This window comes from Pinus tabuliformis, chromosome 6 (genome assembly GCF_031772625.1).
Source record: "Pinus tabuliformis cultivar Carrire ecotype Pingquan chromosome 6, CPIR1, whole genome shotgun sequence".
NCBI lineage: Eukaryota > Viridiplantae > Streptophyta > Pinopsida > Pinales > Pinaceae > Pinus > Pinus tabuliformis.
The window spans coordinates 1,100,477,816-1,100,496,327 of record NC_142292.1 but is presented as its reverse complement, the minus strand read 5'-3'; the positions used below and the strand labels follow the sequence as shown (position 1 = coordinate 1,100,496,327).

The 18,512-nt window shown below is 35.5% G+C and overlaps 1 pseudogene; it reads right to left on the bottom strand.

The window, feature by feature from the left end:
• The window catches only part of LOC149262760 (zinc finger A20 and AN1 domain-containing stress-associated protein 4-like), an 89,700-nt pseudogene that overhangs the window by 1,242 nt on the left and 69,946 nt on the right, over window positions 1–18,512 (bottom strand).

The window sequence follows — 18,512 nt, the reverse complement described above, 5'->3', positions numbered from 1 at the left end:
TAAAAGGAGATTGGTTGATTCACATGTACTTGATGATTATTTGATGCTTATGGATCTAGTTTGAAAATTTATGAAAAGTGGTCCTTGGAAGAAAAGAAGTAGGTCAACACCTACGTACTAGTAGATCAGCTAGTACAAGAGCTAAGGGGGTTGTAGCTCCCTTCCAGGAGAGACTGGAAAACGAGAGAGGGTTGTAGCTCTCAGCAGGTTGCGGCGTGCATACTGGTAAAGGACTGCACCAATACAAAATCATTGTAAAAGAAGTTTCTAATTGAAAGAAGATAGAGACATATTGCAGTAGGTGGTTTTCACCCACATTGGGTTTCCACCTTATATCTGGTGTTCTTTGGTGTGATTATCTGTTTTTCCTGTTCTTGATCATTATTATATGGTACTAACATACAAACTAATGATCAATATCTCAAGAATAAATTAAAGTATAAATTTGGAAGATATATTGAAAAGAATTTGATAATACTGATTCATCCCCCCCTCTCAGTATTATTTCCAACAATTGGTATTAGAGCATCTCCTTCTGAAGAAGCTTGATCGCTTGAAGGAAGATCCATCATCATGAGCAACTACGAGAGAGAAGCATCTATCAGGCCACCAATTTTTGATGGGACAAACTTCGTATATTGGAAGGTAATAGTTATTGCCTATCTTCAATCTCTTGGTACAGAAGTCTGGGACATCATTGATACAGGGTACTCTTTTCCATCAGCAACTCCTACAGATCCGGCTGAGAAGAAGAAATATGAAACAAATGCAAAGGCTATCAATACTCTATTAGGATGTCTATCTCAATCAGAATTCGTGAAGGTTATGCAGTATAAATCCGCAAAAGAAATATGGGACAAGATTGTTCTGAGATATGAAGGAGATGAATAGGTAAAATGAGCAAAACTTCAAACCCTCAGAATTCAGAATGAAAATCTCGGAATGCACAATGATGAAAGTGTGGCTAACTATTTCCTTCGTGTAGATGAGATTGTTAATTGTATGAAAAATTTGGGTGAAGAAATAAAAGAGGTTGTTGTGGTTGAAAAGGTTCTAAGATCTTTGTCCCCTAGGTTTGAATCTAAAGTCTCTGCAATAGAAGAAAAAGAGAATCTACGAAACCTTACCATGTCACAACTGCACGGAATTCTGACTGCTTATGAAATGAGGAAAGGAGGACCATCAGACAGGAGAGAAGTTGCCTTCAAGGCTTCAGGCAAAGGAGATTACTATGAGTCAGGACACATGTCAGAAGAAGAAGAAGAATCAAATTTTGTCAAAAGCCTTCAACGGGGTGCTGGACGATTCCGAGGTAAGTTACCTTTCAAATGCTTTGCTTGTGGAAGAGTCGGTCACTATGCTGCCAAATGTCCTCATAAGGATAAGATTGACAAGGGGAAGGAACCTGTTAGATGGAACAAGAAACATAATGCAAATAAGAAAAGCTATTACACTCATGAAGATAGTGATGGACTTTCAAATAGTGACGAAGATGAACGAGGTAATAATTATAAACTTTTAATGGCTTTTGAAGTTGATGATTACATGGATGCTATAGATGAAGAAGGTCTTTATGAAGAGATTTCTAATCTCAAAATTTGTTTAGAAGAGAAAAATGTGATTATTGATTCTCTGCAATGTCAACTGGGTGAAAGAGAAAAACATCTTGAAAAATTGGACTGTGAAATTGTTGGTCTTAGAAAAGAGATTGAGAAAACAAAAGCTCTTAATCTTAAATTTGTTAAAGGATGTGAAACTCTGGATGAGATTATCAATTTGCAGCGTTCTCCACTAATAAAGACAGGTCTAGGATATAATGTAGAAGCATCTCAAGCATCCACCTCCAAAAGTTATATTGATGTAGCAAGGAGGAGCGAGCAAAGGCCTAATAGAAATCATCAGGTAAATCAGGGACAATTTACCTCAAGAATGAACAAAGACTATCAAGAAAATCGGGGGAAATCTACCTTAAGGACAAACAAAACCCACAACCAGCCACAGGTAAAAGCTTCCCAATTTGCCCCAAGAATGGATGTCAATAGAAATTACAATCGGTTGGCTGATAGATTGGATAATCGCAGGAGTTTCTTCAATGGCCAATGTTTCTCTTGCCATAACTTTGGTCACAAAGTAGCTCAATGTGTTGCCTATAAGACAATCATGACTAGAGAAGCTCAAAAACAAAGAAGTATGACTGGAATCACGAAACGGACCTATAACAACTTTTCCGCCCTTGAAAGTGAAATTGAATGTTATATTTGTAATAACTTCGGTCATGAAGGTTTTGAATGCAGGAGCAAGTTTCGGAAGACAACTCAGAAGGAACAAACCTCAAATGCCAGAACATGAAGAATGAAGGAACCGCAACCAGAAAGATGTGGGATAGCTTTATATGCAGAAGGACAGGAAAATCAATGGTACATCGATAGTGGATGTTCGAAGCATATGACAGGTGATAAAGAAAAACTTCAATCATATAATGCTTTAGAAAAAGGAAAGAAAGTTTCTTTTGGAAATGATACCCCTGCAGTCATAAAAGGAAAAGGCACTATTCAATTAAAAGATAAAGTCAAGGCTGGAAATGTTTTGTATGTTGATGGCTTGAAGCATAATCTACTGAGTTTCAGTCAGATGTGCGATCAAGGAACTGAGGTAATATTTCGATCAAATGGATGTAGTGTTCGTGATCTTGATACAGGAAAAACAGTGATCAAAGGCATAAGAACTCCAAATAATTTATACATATTTGAAGAAGGACAACAACAATGCTATTTGAGCAAAAATGATGAACACTGGTTATGGCACCGGAGGTTGGGGCATCTAAGCTTTTCACAAATAAGGAAAGCATGCAAGTACGAGGTAGTTCGTGGTCTTCCGACATCAGAATTCCAGATAATACAATATGCAAATCATGTCAGTTTGGTAAGAAAACCAGAACTAACTTCCCTGAGAAGGAAGGATCAGCTAGCAGGCCACTTGAACTTGTCCATACTGATGTATGTGGCCCATCTAGGAAAAGGTCACCTCGAGGAGAAGAATATTTCATATTATTCATTGACGACTTCTCCAGGATGGTTTGGATAGGACTTATGAAGCACAAAGATGAAGCCTTCAAAAAATTCAAATCTTTCAAAGCCTTAGTTGAAAATGAATCAGATCACAAAATTAAGTGCCTCAGGTCTGATAGAGGTGGGGAGTTTACCTCAAATGAATTTTTCGATTTTTGTGAAGAACATGGAATAAGAAGGGAATTCTCTACAGCTAGGACTCAATAAAATGGAGTAGTGGAAAGGATGAACAGAATGGTTCAACAAATGGCTCATGCTATGCTTGATGAGTCTGGAACTCCCGCAACCTTCTGCGGTGAAGTTGCATTTGCTGCGGTTGTTATTCTCAACAAAACAAATGTCTGGGTGAACAACACTCAAACTCCTCATGAGCTATGGTATGGTGAGACTCCTTTAGTAAAACATTTCAAAATCTTTGGAAGCAAATGCTATATTAAGAATAATGATGAACATCTTGGCAAGTTTGAACCTAGAGCAGATGAAGGCATTCTCCTTGGTTATTCTCCTCACAACAAAGCATATAAGTGTTACAAAAAAAGACTTGGAAGAATAGTTGACAGCATTGATGTAGTGGTTGATGAAGAAGGAAATGTTCCTAGGCAAGTAAATTATGAAAATATCGAAGAGGATGAAGACCATCCCTCAAATCAGACTGATGATGAAGAAGAACCTCAAGAGGCGCTAGAGGAACAGATAAGGATATAAGAGAAAACTCCATCCAGGTATGTTCAAAAGAATCATCCAGAATCTCAAATTTTGGGGCAAAAGGAGGCAGACGTACAAACAAGAAGAACAATTGCAGAAGCTTCAAGCTATTTGGCATTACTCTCCTCCACTGAACCATAAAATGTAAGAGAGGCATGTAAAGATGAATGCTAGGTCAAGGCAATGGATGAAGAACTTGAGCAGATCGAAAAGAAAAACACTTGGGAGTTGGTTCCGAGACCAAAAGATAAGAATGTCATAAGGACAAAATGGATCTTCAAAAATAAGTTGAACGAAAATGGGGAAGTAATTAGAAACAAGGCCAGACTTGTTTGTAAAGGGTATGCTCAACAAGAAGGAATAGACTTTGAAGAAACTTTTTCTCCCGTTGCAAGACTTGAGGCCATCCGAATGTTCCTTGCTCTCTCAAGCTTTCAGAAGTTCAAAGTATTTCAAATGGACGTGAAATCAACCTTTCTGAATGGAGACTTAGAAGAAGAGGTGTACATTGAGAAACCAGATGGTTTCATTCTTGGGAATGATCCAAATCTTGTATGCAGACTAAAAAAGGCTCTTTATGGTCTTAAACAGGCTCCAAGGGCTTGGTACTATCGTTTGGACAAATATCTTCATCAACAAGGCTTTTCAATGGGATCAGCAGATAGCAATCTTTATATAAAAATTGAAAATGACGAATTGCTAATACTTGTTGTGTATGTAGATGATATCATCTTTGGCAGCAATGAAGAAACTATGATTCAAAATTTTACCTTGGTGATGCAAAAAGAGTTCGAAATGTCATTACTTGGAGAGCTAACATATTTTCTTGGCCTACAAATCCAACAAAATGAAGGTGGTATCTTTTTGTCTCAAACCAAGTACCTCAAGCAGATTTTGAAGAAATATGGCATGGAAGATTCAAAACCAGTAGGTACCCCTATGGTTACAGGATGCAGCCTCAGTGCAAATGATGAATCAGCAGCAGTGCATCAACCAACCTATAGATCCATGATTAGAAGTCTACTTTATTTGACAGTTACCCAACCAAACATCATGCATGCAGTGGGAATAGTTGGAAGATTTCAGGCAAATCCCAAGGAAACTCATCTTCAGGCAGTTAAGAGAATCTTCAAGTACCTTTATGGTATCCTAGAGATACAGATCTCACACTTCATGCTTATACAGATGCAGATTGTGCCGAAGTGTGGATGACAGGAAAAGCACTAGTGGGGGTGCATTCTTCATGGGTTCCAGATTAGTATCTTGGTTCGGCAAGAAACAGAGTTCAATTGCTTTATCTACAGCTGAAGCAGAGTATGTGGCTGCTGCATCTTGTTGCACACAACTTCTTTGGATGATGCAAACCTTGCAGGACTTTCAAATCACTTGTACTCCACCTATCTCCATCTTATGTGATAATACAAGTGCTATCAACATTTCAAATAACCCAGTCAAGCATTCAAAGACCAAGCATATACCTATCAAATATCATTTTCTTCGAGAACAAGTGCTTGAACAAAAAGTCAAGTTGGAGTATGTTCCTTCTAAGGAACAAGTTGCTGATATACTCACCAAACTACTGCCCAGGGAGACCTTTGAATACCTCAGGCAAAATTTGGGGGTAGTTGATGCATCATATTGTTGTTGAATCTTATCTGTTTCAGAGATTGTTGGTTTTACACGAGTTTCATATGGGGTATACGCGTACATTCGCTGGTTTATGGATTGGTCAAAGACCATCTGGCACAGGTTCAGGGGGAGCATATATTCTTCTAACAATACATTGTTGGCATTATTGAAAGAAGATCTTGGAGGAGAAAGTTCACAAAGTGCAGTCATGTCTGCAGGTTATCCGAATAGAAGGTGCGAACCCCCAGTTCACTCACTTCAATGCAGAGAAGCGCGCACACGTGGGAATTTTTATGTTTGGTCCATGGTATTTAGTCCATCATACATGATCCTATGGTTTTGGTCCGTGGTATAGGATCTAAATTATTGAACCCCAGTTTTTGGATCCCTTGTATTGGTTTTCGATGGTTTTGTTCCTTGGTTTGAGTAAGGGCTTGCCTATAAAAAGGAAAGGAGATCATTTGGCTAGTCACTTTTTAAATTTGAATATCTTAAGATCTGAAATGTTGGGTGATCGGTTTGAAAAGCTAGATCTAAATCAAGGTAAAATCTATAAACTGTAAGGCGGATCTATTGATAGGTCGTGATCTCTCTGGCGCATGATCAGATCTGTGGATCTGACTGTCTGTGGCACATTGGAGGACTGTTAATTTGGCTCTATTCAGGGTCCGCAGCGCAGAAGAAGGCACAGGTGCGGGGGTCCGCAGCCCAGCAAAAGGCGTAGGTGCGGGGGTCCGCAACACATTAGAAGGCGCAGGTGCGGGGGTTCGTAGCGCAGCAGAAGGCACAGGTGCAGGGGTCCGCAGCCCAGCAGAAGGCGAAGGTGCGGGGGTCCGTAGTGCAGCAGAAGGCGTAGGTGTGCAGGTACGCAGAGCATTAGAAGGCGCAGGTGCGGAGGTATGCTGTCGGGTAGACAATGCAGGTGTGGAGCTGCACAGTCCAGACATAGAAAAACTGTGGATATTCGCAGGTTTCTATTGGTGAAGTTGCGGACTTTTCTTAAAATATTTATTGGCTTCCTTTTATCTATTTTTGCAGAGTTCTAGGTTTAGATTACTGGTATTGCTTTTCTGGTTACTGCATTCTGAGAATTTATTGGTTGATTCATTGGGTGATTGTAAAAGGAGATTGGTTGATTCACATGTACTTGATGATTATTTAATGCTTATGGATCCAGTTTGAAAATTTATGGAAAGTGGTCCTTGGAAGAAAAGAAGTAGGTCAGCACCTACGTACTAGAAGATCAGCTAGTACAAGAGCTAAGGGGGTTGTATCTCCCTTCCAGGAGAGACTGGAAAACGAGAGAGGGTTGTAGCTCTCAGTAGGTTGCAGCCTACGTACTAGTAAAGGATAGCACCAGTACAAAATCATTGTAAAAGAAGTTTCTAATTGAAAGAAGATAGAGACATATTGTAGCAGGTGGTTTTCACCCACATTGGGTTTCCACCTTATATCTGGTGTTCTTTGGTGTGATTATCTGTTTTTCCTATTCTTGCTCATTATTATATGGTACTAACATACAAACTAATGATCAATATCTAAAGAATAAATTAAAGTATAAATCTGGAAGATATATTGAAAGGAATTTGATATTACTGATTCACCCCCCCTCTTAGTATTATTTCCAACAAAATCGACTCATTTCCTGTAGGCGAAGCACCAATTAGGGGTTTTGTCATGAAGCCATGGAGAAGAATAAGATGAACATAAATCATCCAACTAGACTAAAGAGGTTCTGACTACGACTGGGGAGATCCATGCACGACTTTGTTCAATGAAAGCATTTTCCTTGGAAAGAGGGGCCTCCTACTCCTCCATCGGAGAACTTGCGGAAAATGACTTCTCAACGATGGCCATTTTAGATGAGGATTGTGCCTCTTTCATCATCAGATCCCTGTAACACTTTGAACATAGGTTTCTCGTTGGAGAACTCCCAAAAAAAGCAGTTATTGGCACAAAGAGTGTGTCCTTCTAGAGCTTGCCAGCTAGTGCCTTAACCTCCAATGCTTCAGTTTTTTTTCATTCTCATGGATGCCTCTATCCGCAATGTTCAAAATTCTAGTGCCTGGGGATGAAGGAAAAGGATGATCCGATGGGATGGAATCGCCATGGCAGTCCTTAAGAATCATCATAGATCCTCTTAAAGCCTTCTTCTTTGACATCATTTCACTATTTTAGATGCCAATTTTACTACGTGGGCAGTAGATAGCCTAAAGCACCTCCTAAAACCCCATGGATGGATCCTCCAAACAATGCCAAGCAAGCATAGACATCATTAAAAAAGTTGTTTGAAAATATACTGGATACTTGGAAAACATGCCGGTTTAAGCATGTACGCGTCACAAGAAACCCGAGCATTCGAACATGACAGTGACAAGCTTGTTCTCACCTCATCATAGTGGGACCTCACCATAGGAGTCAACTACAATGATTCCAATCTTCCAAAAAATAAATGGTGGAAACACTTGTCCACGCTTAGCTAAGCTTAGCTCGGAATGAATGGACAAACTGAAAAACTAAAATAGTATAGATATAATTTCTTATTTCCCTCAGCCCAGGAAGGGCCAAGCCTAGGAGGGTCCAGGCCCTCGGAGGCTCTGATACCATGTTAAATTTCCATGAGGAAATCTATATTCCACTAATAAAATATTATCTTACATATATACAAGAAGTGTTGTCTCAAGATAGGGAAACTATCTTGGACACACAATCTGTTAGTTGAGAGAATATCTCAACCACACACAAATCTAGGAACATAGTTAGGAATAGACTCCTCTAGATAGAAATAATCACAACAGAGACAAGTAGGAATTACATATTCCAACATCGGATTCAGAGACCCAAAATCTCTCTTTTTTTGTTTAATCTTTTGCTCGATCTCAACAGCATATCCGTATGTTGCGCTAAGTGAGGAGATGTGCAGGAATTCCATCTCATCCTGGATGTACCAATGTAGGTAGTCATGGTACTTGAGTACCAATTTTTTCTCAGAATATTTGATACCCAACTTCATGCGAAGGGTATGAAAAACATTGGTAAACTCCAACACGTCTTGGTCCCTTCCATGCTGCAACGTGGTCCACTTTATGTACTTGTCCTCATAGCTCCTGACAGGGTAGTACTCCTCCTTGATGGCATCTCAGAACAAATTCCAAGTGGGCGTGGATGAAAACAAGGTCGTACTTTCATCCTTCTGCTCACAGTAGGTTTCCCACCAGTCCTTGACGCAGGGGGAAGATTTGAGAAGAGAAAAAGTAGTATTTTCCAGGCTGGAAAAATCATGAACAGAAAAATATCCTTCTAACAAATTTTACCATTTATCTTCAGCATCTGTATCTATTTGGCCCTTAAATATGGGAATGTCAAAGTTCACTTGTACCTTAAAAGGAGTGGCACCTCCAAAATGGCTGCTGGATGTGGATGCGCCACCAGTGGGAAACCATTGAAGGATCTGGGAAAATTTATCCATCATCACATTCCTTTGTTTCTTGAGGGACTCCTTGAACAATATTTTGATAGGATCTCCCGTTCCCTCATCTTTCTCTTGTTCCCCCATGGGAGGGCCATCAAGATTTGTGAGGCTGGTCTTGCAAAGGTTCGACCAATTCAAGCCCTAACTCCTTTTATCCTGACCTCGTTGGGGACATGCAAAGAAAAATAGAGAAAGAGCATACCACTCTGATACCACCGATCCAAATTTAAACAAGAATGCAACAAATTACAAATATAACCATAAATACAAAGGTGCAACATAAATAACATTTAATTTCAATAATTTCAAATATTGAAATATGCTTACAAATCGAATCAAAATAAGACTAGCTCGGGCGATGGTAGCTTATCTCCAAGAAGAGATGTGGTGGCTACATGCCTCTAAACTATGTTATAATGAGGCTTGAGGGCCTATTTATTATTGAGAGGCAATGGAAAACTCCAAACATCGAAAAACCTAACCCTAGGAGATGAAACGACAAACTATGGGCGCCGTTGGGGTAAATTGGTACATCAACTTCCCGGGGTCATAACTTTGGCATACAATCTCCGTTTGACGCTTATGATACCTTGGTAGAAATATATATCTGAGGAATACAACTGTAGGCAATGAATATGAGCATGAAAAATTGTATTTCTCGACGATGATTTTCCCAAAAAATGCCATTTAGGGCCTCAAAACGGCTCCAGAAGTTCAGGATTTGAAAAAATGCCAAAAATAGTAAATTGTGCTACAATTAAAGAAACTGAAAAAAACTGAAAGAAACAATGGTGGGGGTCCAAGTGGAATAGGAAGATGGCCACCAATAACCCCCTGGATCATCTCAACCACTGTTGTAGCATTTTCATGTCATTTTTCACACTACCTACAAATTATTGAATTTATTTCTAGCCAAAGGGATGAATGTTTACATAAACCATGTTCTTGAAAGAGGAAAAAGGTGGCGACTTTCTATATACACACCAAATCGTCCATGGATAATGTGTATCCTTTTCCCACATTTGGTTTCAATGGCTTATCATATAAATCAAGCTTGTACTTGATATTAATTATGAAATCAAACAATGTTTTCTAGAAGACCATGAAGCTCAATTTTGGGGATCTTGAAAGGGATTTAACAACACCCAATAACTTAGGAGGCTAGTAAACAAATTACAATATGTTCTCATTTCTAGTGCATGGAATTAAATTTATATTACAGAGTAATTTTTTACTTCATGTAAATACTATACATGGATTTGACAAGCTCACAGACTATATCGTATGAATGGGTCAAATGGTTAACTTGACTCCTCACTTAATTAATAGATCGATGAATGTGTTGTATAATTCCAGATACACTTATTTCCCCAAATGTAGTTAGTGTTATATGTTATAAATTTGTTGAAATTTCGATTGAGTCTTAAGGCAGCTTATATTTGTATTATCAATGTGAATAAATATTATGCATATAATTAAAGTATGAAATGACATTGAAAACAAATCAAAATGTGTTCTCATTACCAGTGCATGAAATGAAATTTATATTTCATAGAGTAGTTTATTTTCTTCATGTAAACACTTATTTGATTTTTCATTTGCTCTTGAAGCTAGGCACTTGAAAAATATAATGTAATATTTTTTGTTTTTGTATTTTATTTAAATTTATAAAAAAAATTGAGATGGATCAAACCTTGTAAAAATGGGGTTTTTTGAAGCCACATTTAGAGGGTGGACATATTCTTCATCTCTTGCTTGAGTATGTAGGTTAGGATCAAGTTTTTAAATATAATTAAAGACTTTAGTAGATCAATGGGATGTCATAGTCAGATGCTAGTCTCACTCTGTGGCACCAACCTACATAGTAGGATATTTATTTCCATCGTAAGGCTATATAGGAGAGGAAGGGATGTATTTTCTCCATTTCCCTAATCTGTCACTTGGCATTGTAATAGGGATTAAATTAGCATATGTGTAGATATCTGTCAATGTGACCATCACTGACACAATTGCCTTGTAGGTTGTTGAGAACCAGTCACATTTACGTTCATTCAAGATTGATGAAGTTAGGTGCTTATTTCTTATGGGCATAAAACTAGCATATTATACCTCCAACTGGAAACACATGAATTCCGTCTGATGCATTATCTATATCATTTGTTTCATAGGCCCAAATGGATCAAATGGTCTACCATTTCTTGTTATAATTTTTCTTATTCTATATCATGATGATGTTATGTTTCAAGGGAGGATTAACTTTCCTTTTTCTTTAGAGTTAGGTAATGTATCTTTTGATATGTTTTGGGTGGCTCATCCTACATTTTATTTATTCCCTCCTAGGTTATTGATTGATATGTGTATTCATGTGGGGTAGATGTTTCCTACAAGAGGCCAATAGAATGGCCATGTGGGTAGATTAGTTTATAGGTATTGGATTTATTAGCTAGTGAGGATGATTACATCCTCAATCTTGTTTAGTACCCATATGTAGGGATGAAAAAGATATGATGTGCACACATCCAATTTAGTTATGCTAAGACACTAGATGTGAGAGGTAGTATTAGTTTTATATTTGGATTAATATAGTTGTATGCTTTTTTATCTTATTTGATTATCATATAATTGATTACACGTTTTTTTGTTTAAATTATCCATTTTTTTTTTTTTTGCAAATGTTAACACAATGTGGGGTACATGCCTTCCCAACCTCATGAGAAGATAGCTAAGGTAGATGAGTCAACCTAATTGCCAATACATAGTAAGAGGCAATGTTACCCTCATAGTTTGATTAATATAGTTGTATATTTTTTTTTTGTCTTATTTAATATACATGTAATTGATTGTAAGATTTGTGTTTTAAATTGCCCAATTATTTTTTCTAAAATTTTTCAAATCATTGCACATATGATGGGGACATTCCTCCCCAACCTCATGAGAATATGGATAAGGTAGATGAGTCACCCTAATTTCCAAGACCTAGTATGCCATGTGGGTCAGATTGTATATTTTACCAGTAGGTGATTAATAGAATATGTACATTATTGCCTCACCACAAAATGGTCTCTATAGGATCTTGGCTGATCATGTACCCTAGGATTTCATTAATAATAAAATTACTTCCCCACGATATGGAATTGTTGATTTGTCATGTTGTCAATTCCCTTAACCTACTTGAGAGAATGAGAGCTAGATGTTAGTATTCTTCTTCAAATTCATTTGTTAACGATAGTACTACTCAAAATCCTTCTCTATCTTCACCATCACCTCCTCTAACATCAAACAAATAACCATCTCATCCTATAGTACAAGGTTGAGAAAATATCCTATGGAAGCATACCATGAAGCTAGACAAGAGATTGAGGGTTGGCTATCAATCTTCTTCTTCATATTCAATAGTTAAGGATGGTACTCCTCCACCTCCTCTTCGTCCTCCTCATTCGCTAACTCCTCATCCACTATTCCATCCTCTTGTAGTAGACCAACTGCCATCCCTATTAGGAACAGATAAACTATCACCTACTATACCAATAGAACAACCACCATATCCTCCTAATATGATACTTGCTATATTATTATCCGATGGAGGTATTCATGCCTCTAGATCTAATGGTGGAAAAACTAATATCTCTTTTTTTGATGATATACCTAGCTTATAGCAATTTTCGACATGTATATATCTTATTGCTACGATATATATTTTACATGTATATTTGACATTTATGTTTGAATTGAGATGAATATTTGACATATATATATTGATTTTAATAATATTATTCACATATATTTTTCTTTTTCATATCATATTGATGTTGATGTTGTTTTATTTATAAAATATATTATATGCATGTTAATGATTCATATTATTAACGGTTTATTTAACGATTATTCTTCAGGATCCATCACATAGAGATTTCTTAACAGGATGAAATCTCAATGTGATGGATCCAGAAGAAGAATATCTAAACAACTCTCCAGACAAAAGCCTTAATTCATATATTTATTTATTTTTAAATTAAATTTGAAATGTATTCTTCATTTAAATTTGATATATATATATATATATATATAGGTTGATATTATCGGTCATGTTTTTTTATTTTAATATTATGTTGATGTTGATTTATTTATAAAATGTATTGAGCATGTTAATGACTAACATCATTTCTATGCTTTTAAATTAAATTCAAAACATATCACTTTTTTATATTTGAGATACCATATAATGTTTAACATTTAACTGCAATTATATGAAATCAATTAATTTGAATTGTGATTGTAGAAATTTATATTCATTTAATGTCATTATATAGTGTTTAACAAATTTTCAAGTATTTTTTATTATGCAAGGATATATAATATATTGATTAAACATGTTTACAAGATTGCTTATATAATTGAATCAATTATTTTTCCATTTGATTAATAATTTAAATTGATCTTTTTATTAAATTTTATTTCTAATATTCTTAAATAATATTACTCATTTTTTTATTATTATTAATTTTGAAACAATTAAAATTATATTGTGGAATTTAACAAAATAATTACTCATCCACTCATAGTGATAAGATCATGCATACACCCCCTGGGGTAGATCACTTGGAAAAGCATGTAAATATTGTATGTAAAATATTACGAGGTCATTTGATCCCATAATTAACCCATGTACATGTTAGGGTAAAGGAATGTAAGCATGTTCTGTAAAATATTATGAGGTTCTTGGTTTCATCCCCCAATTAACCCATCTCCATGTTCGGGGAAGACATGGCGCACCTAGTCATTATAATGGTTGCATATGGAATAAACCCTGTGTCACACAAGTACGATACCACCCTAGTTGCCAATTCAACTTACCACTGAAAACAAAGAAACTATGGATGTTAATTATGAAACAATTTCTCTCTGGATGGGGTGCTTTCTTAGGGAAAGGTGGGGGGGGGCGGGGTGGGCAAAAATACTAGGGGATGTGGTATCACTCCTCCATAGTGAATGTTTACATGCATTACCAAGACATTACACACAACCTATTATTAGAACCATTAAAAAATACACACCTCACACTCCTACTTTGATTGGAATCTGAGTATCCAAATTGTCCTCTAGGATCTCATTTCTGAAAAGTACTATTTTGTGTCCATATTTTCGATGGCCCTTAGCACTCTTGTCCAGAATGAGCACACCTTTAATGTCACTGATCGCTAGAGTGACAAGCTCATCTCACAAACCATAGCTTGTGTCAATTCCAATTGGGGTCCTCTATCAACCCGCCCTCTTGAGCCCTGTCTTGGAAATAACTAGACATATTCCTCAGGAAACCATCGATCTAGTATAAACGTTTCTTCCTCTGTTTGTTGGAATTGTAGTGTTGATGGAAATTACAAAAGGTTTGCACTCTCTCTACAGTTTCCTTTCTCGTGTAGGTTTCGTAGTGGTAAAGTAGCTTTACGCCCAAGCATTTCTACATGCACGGTGAACACATCCTTGATCACGACTCCTTCAGACTATATTTGGCCAAGTAACCCATCTCGAAATCGAGTTTCCTTACTCTCTCTACGGTTCTTCTCTACACCTCATCCACTTTTATTTCTAGTTTGTTTTGATGAGTTTTGTTATATGTATGCTTTAGTGTCCTAAAATCCTCTCTTTGGTCTTGTTCTCTAGGCCCTTTAAACTATTGGCATTGTATCATCCCCCTATTACATTGCTAGCTAGCTCTCATCCTTCACTCTCTAGCATTTGTTGGTCACTTCCCTAGGCTGTGGTCCCTTCCATTTTTTCTTCCTCTCATGCTTCCTCTCCACATAGAACTCCACCAAGATTCAAAATATCTCATCTCCCCTCTCTTGGGCCTTTTCCACTTATTCCTTTTGACCTATCATCTATTCCTTATTGACACACCTACATCTATAAGGGAGTGGCTTAATACCAAGAATGAGAACACAAGGTAAACACATGTATGCATCATCAATTGGAGGAAATCGTTGCCTAATTCTGCGACCTGACTCCATGCCTCATCTAGGATGAAGTCACCTGTGTTGAGGGAGATGGAATCTCTCACAAGCACCAAGTATCATACATGAAGGTACTTTCTAAGATGTAAGATTAGGTCCTAGATATTGGGCATACTTTAGGTCACTTCAACCAATACATGCACATAGTATATTTATAATAGCACATCAAGTTCCTCCTTAGAAAAACCTTATTAGATATGCATAAGCATATGATTGACCTCCTCCACTCAATCAAGCACCTACATCACCACATGAATGATTTGGATCAAACGATAAAATGCATAGAGAAACAACTTGGTATTCCACCTCAAGTTGGAGGCACCCTAGGCGAAAACAAAGCTCCCATCTAGGTTGGGACCATATATTTTGATCCTTCTTCTTAATCTTCTATTATGATTGTACTTTAATTGTTTCTAGTTCCTAATATTTACTTCTAAGGTTGGACAGGCCTAATTTTCAGTTTTTGTATGTTTAATGTTGGTTCTCTTAATACTCTATCATCTTATACCGCTCTACAAAGAGTTAACTTTTGGCTTTGGTCTAGTATTCACATTGAAAGACTAACCTAAGATTCTTAGAACAATCATGTACTCTGGCATGTGTCCAGTGTTTAGAAGGAAATACAATTTACCCCAAAAAAATAAAAATAAAATTATGAAAAAAATTCTAAATTAAATTTGATTAATTTTTTGCATCAATTTGTTTGATTAAATATTTAACTAAATCATGAAAATAATTTTAAAGCATTATACTAAATATACAATAAGGAAAAAAATAGTTTCAATTAAACTAAACTAAATGATAATAATGGTTAATATTAAAATTTCAAAATATGGACACATCTTTCATTAATTTTTTTAATACAATTTTTAAAACAAATAAAAAATAAAACCAGAAAAAATAAAGAAAAAATTAATTAATTAAATAATCCATAGAAAAAATAGGTGAATGCAAGGCTAATACTAAGAATATTTCATAGGAATGATACTAATTCATGTATATTAATTATCTAACCTTTCACTGTTTTTTTGGTAATGCTAAGTCTTTGTAGAAATCTCCCACGAGTTAGTAGTTTACTTTTCTTCTTTTTTTTTTTTTTTTTTTTTCAAAAGGTGGAAAAACCTATCAAACTCAGTTTGTCAAACCAACAGTGAGGACAGCCATCTCTGGCTGCTATCCGCGAATGTTAGTTGACACATCACTGTTATCAAGGAAAACCACGCCACCTGAAATAACCCGCTGGTGGTCCGTAAGGGAGCAGGCTTTCACTCCTGCCAGATGCCTCTGGGTCTTGGGCCGTTAACCTGTTTCCTTACGTCCGAGGAAGACGAGCTCTTAGCCAAGCAGAAGCAGTTTTAGGGCATACTCCAGGCCCAGAGTTAGTAGTTTACTTTCCTCTAATTGTCTTTTCAATAAATCTTATTTATAAATTTAAATAAATAGATTATTATTTTTATACTTGTATGAATATATACTTTCTCTATTCATAATCCATTTATTATTATTTAGAAATATTGGAACATCCTTTGTATACAAATGCTCATTTACTTGACATCTATCAAAAGTGGTTGACATCACATCTCACTTAATCTAATAACACAAGTGTCCACATAACATTCACTTAATGTAATAGTACATACCACACATTATAGAGAGAATTTAATTTTATTTTGGAAATATCACCATTCCCTCTTAACTAACCAATCAAATTTGATATAATTCTCATATATGATTTTTCGACTTTCTATATCAAATCATTAACACAAGAAAGAAAAGTTAAAAGTGAAATAATTGAGAAATGGGAAAATATGACCTGTCCACACAATGTTCGCTAAATTTTAAGTTACCACGAATAAATATAGATAGCTTAAAATTTAAAAAATATAAATAAATATAATAATAAAATTTGTAATTATTATATAGGAAATAATGGCATAATCGCAAATCAAGTAATAATTATATAAACATTTATAAATAATTAACAATATTAAAATATTTTTGTACGACTTCAATCTCATATATATGAGATTGAGTTAGTACAAAAATATTTTAATATTATCAATTATTTATAAATTTGCTTTGTAATGGTTATTTAATTTATGATTATGAATTATTGTCTATTTGTGTGTTTTTGGTTTATAGCGATTAAATTTCAAAATTTTTAATAAAAAAATTTCTCTCGGGAAAGGCATTAAGATTGATTGGTAATAATCATTAAACATGTCATAGTTATTAACTATTTTCTTAGTTCTTTCATGGTATTCAAATTTCTAAGATTTTATTAAGGAATCACCCCCTTTCATATATTAATTATTAGATTAAACATGAATGTAACTTCTTGTGATGTGATGTAACTATTTATATCCATTTATATAATTCATATGTGTAAATCAAATCATAAATGAATGCCCATTTTTTTGATGCAATACATATATTCGCATCCATGCATTCTTTTAAATGTGTTTGAATTTATATGCGTAATTATTTACATGTAGCATGTCAATGGCAATGTCCCTTTCCACTTGTATTGTATAGAGGAAAATCCATTTCATCAAGAAAACCATCACTTATTTCATGAAAGAACCACCAATTCGTCAAGTAATTCACAGTCAGTTTCAATGTTGCAGTTCTTCCTCACATAACACCAATAATAATGGTTTCTACTTTAGAAAAAGATTTAAAAAAGGGAAGGTAATTAACTATGCTCATCCTTATCATATCCATGTGTCTTAACTCCATCTAGCACATTACAAAATAAAAGAAGGAGCTTATATTCTTGAGATATTTCCAAATTGTTCTAAGAACCCATGGAGTTAACCCACTCTCATTCTCTTCATTCCATTATCCATTTATAATTACTATTTTCATCTTCCATTATTATGTTAATGTATAGTTATTACCCCTTGCTCCCCTACATTACTTACATGACCTCCATTTGTTAGTTGGTTATTTTCTAAAATTACGCATTGTCCACCAATTTCCGTACATAGTCATCTTAATGACCTGCAATGATGACTGAGCATTGAAGTAGCGACTAAAAGTTTACATTATACACAAGCTATGAAAGGTTCTATGGATATTTATACTTCATACACAAATAATTAAGGATCCTATTTATTTATAAATTTTTACAACTGCCCCCTCCACTATGCATGTGGCATAAATATGGTGAATTTTTAAATCAAATGTCAATATTTACATGAAGCATATCAAACATTGCTAAGTCATTATATTTTACATGCCATATCTTGAGTTCCTGATAACCATATTGAGAAAACAAGAGCTTGTTGGAAAGATGATGATGTGAAGGATGTGAATTGCAAATTAGAAATGGTTTCTAGGGTTGGAATAATAATTATCATGCCTTAAAAATTAAAATAGTAGTCATAAGTATTTCTAGCTCAACAATAATGCATTTCTGAAAAATGTTTTATTAAAAAAAGATTCTAAACATCTAAACTGGGACCTATTTTGGAGGACAAATATATAATTTTGGGACTTAATCCAGTTAGCAAAAAAAGGGAAAAAATCCCTAACTATAAAGTATTTTCAGGAAGATGAATATAATATTATTAAAATAATCTGAATAACATTAGAGAGGATATCATATTGAAGATAAGGACAGAG